Source organism: Belonocnema kinseyi, chromosome 5 (assembly GCF_010883055.1).
Source record: "Belonocnema kinseyi isolate 2016_QV_RU_SX_M_011 chromosome 5, B_treatae_v1, whole genome shotgun sequence".
In the NCBI taxonomy this organism is placed as follows: domain Eukaryota; kingdom Metazoa; phylum Arthropoda; class Insecta; order Hymenoptera; family Cynipidae; genus Belonocnema; species Belonocnema kinseyi.
This window is the reverse complement of record NC_046661.1, coordinates 5000853-5003609: the sequence shown is the minus strand read 5'-3', so window position 1 is coordinate 5003609 and position 2757 is coordinate 5000853.

The window sequence follows — 2757 nt, the reverse complement described above, 5'->3', positions numbered from 1 at the left end:
TACATAGAGGTTTAACCTATCCTAACCTAACAAAACCTGACCTAACCTAACCGTAACCCTTTGCATCGTTCCTTCGAAGAAAAAAGGACACGTTATAGCAGGTAGAAAATAGACAAACAAATTAACAAATTGATACAAACATTGTCAGGTTAATTGAAATGGGGTCAATTCTACTTGTAGTTCAAAGTTTCTTCAAATGAGTAATGTGCGTCTAAATCTTTAACCACCTGCAGTACAATGAAATGAATTTTATTGTGTTACAACGGGAACACTTAAGTTGTGTTGCGTTAAGCAAAATTTCGTTAGGTTCTGTTGAGTTAGATTCATTTGTAGGTTAAGATCGAGTTAACCTATTAAATATAGCACACATTTAAGACTGAGAACCGTACGCTTACATAGCTATACGTGTGGTTGAATTTCATTCGGCTAGGTTAGGGTAGGATAGGTTAAACCTCTATGTAGGTTAAGCCGAAGCTGAATGAAACGGTACCGCAAACACAAAGGGACACCACAATGAGTTTAATTGTGTTACGTGAAGTTAAGTTAGGTCAGGTTAGGTCAGGTTTTTTTAGGTTAGGATCGGTTTGACCTCTTTGCAGGTTAAGCCCAAGCTGATTCAAACGGTACCGCAAACTCAACGGGACAACACAATCAGTTTAATTGTGTTTCGTGAGGTTAGGTTAGCTTAGGCTAGGTTAGATTTATTTCTAGGTTAGGCTCGAGTTGACCCATTCGATGTATCACACATTTGCTACTGAGAAAATATGCTTCCAGAGCTTTACGTGTAGTTCAATAAATTTCTGTTAATTCAGGTTAGGTGAGGTCAGGTTCTGTTGGGTAAAGTTATGTTAAATAAGTTGATATCAGACAAGGGTTGATCCTTCACAGTTGTCGACAAGTTTTTAAAGTGAAAATTTGCATCACTGGCATTATTTTAAAATTTATTTGCCTCAGTGCATGATTTTTCGTCATTTTTTGAGGTTATGGCTCAACCATGAGATGATGAGTGATTTTTGATACCGAATTTGAATTCAGCGCCCCAAAATCCATAGGAATACGTGTGTATTGTTACCAGATACGCACACTTTTTTTTGTGTGGCTGTGCTATTTGCCGCTATACTTTTCTGTCCTGGCCTACTTCTCTATCTTCTTGTACGTCCATGCATTTTTTCATGCGGGCCCTTGTGTACTTGATTCCGAAAATAATGTTATGAAAAGGGGTCTTTGATGTATTTTTATAATGAATTTATTATTAATACAGAATCAAACTTTCAATTGCACATTCGATTGTATCACATATTTTATGGCATTCTCAAAATATAAAACTATTGAATTTTGCGTTTTATGTCTTCAAGACATAAATTTATCTCTTGAGTCGAATTTTTATGACTCCAATACGTGAAGTTTATAACTTCGAGCGTATACCTGCCCTAACAAAAAGGGTCATTCTAACAGTCATAAAAGCTGATCTTTGTTAATGCTTAAACAATCTTGTATATTTTTATACAACATATATATTCAATCAACTTATTTACGGATTGTTATTAGTATTATACTTGCTTGACTATGATACCGAAAATGTTGTTTATTTTTACGTATTTCTAACGGCTTAGGAAATCCTTCTAGAAAATTATAACTTTTATTTTTTTGAAGAAAATTTTTGAGGGTTATACTCGTTCAGACCCACCGATTCTGAATTTTTAAATAAAAAATAACTCATTTAATAATCACAATTTTTTCATTTATCAATTTTAATTTCATTTATGAGCCAAAAAAGGTTCGATAATCTCAGCCAAGACAAGGCTCGTCTGGAGTCAAGTAAACGTCATTTTAGCCAAGACAAGGCTCGACTAAGACAAGTAAGCGCCGTTTTACCTGTCGTGGCCATAAAAGTAAGACGAAGGCCTATGTCTCGACTCAGTTTTGAGACGCAGCCAGACATCGATGCCTTGGAGACGAACTCAAGACATAACCAAGTCGAACTTTAAATGACTATACTAAAAACGCCTGAAGGTTTCCGAGCTATTCCGTCTATAGCCGAGCTCGCGACGATTACACGATCTGACCGACAGTACTGCAATGATCCCAGATCTGAAACGAGATGTGGTCTAATACTATCACAGTTCCTGCTGAATCCATTTTTTTGGGGTGGCTCTTCGCCCGAGCGGTCGGTTTTTTTTATTGACAATTTTTTAACAATTAATAGGAAATTTGAGTTTTTACCAAACAAAAAACTTCTTCAACTTTTTTAGCATATTTTGAGTTGAAAGTTTAAGGTTTTCCGAGCCATTTAGCCAATTAGCAACAGTCACAGTGTAACTAAAAGCACTTATTGTGGACAAAAGTAGACTACAACCCAATTTTCAATGGATTTGGACGCTTTTTTTAAAATGATCGTAAGGATTTCGGGTATATCAATTTGTTACGAGAATTTCGATTGGGCTAAACCACAATTTTTTATTTAACAAAAAAATAAACAATATATTTTACCTAACTTTTTAGATGTACCCCTTTTTTTAAGATATGCGAATTGATTAAAGAAGAGCCTCAGTCAGTGAAATTACTATATAGCAATAGTTTTCAGTAGATTAGAGTGAGAAAAAAATTGTTTATAATGTTTTAAACAAATTAATGAACAAAAGGAATTTTTTGTGATTCTCCATTATTAGTTGTTAGAAATTCACAGTTTTTATATAGGATATGAGAGGAGCGTATGCCTAATTATAATTATTTAAAAATATCTGCTGCTTAGGATCA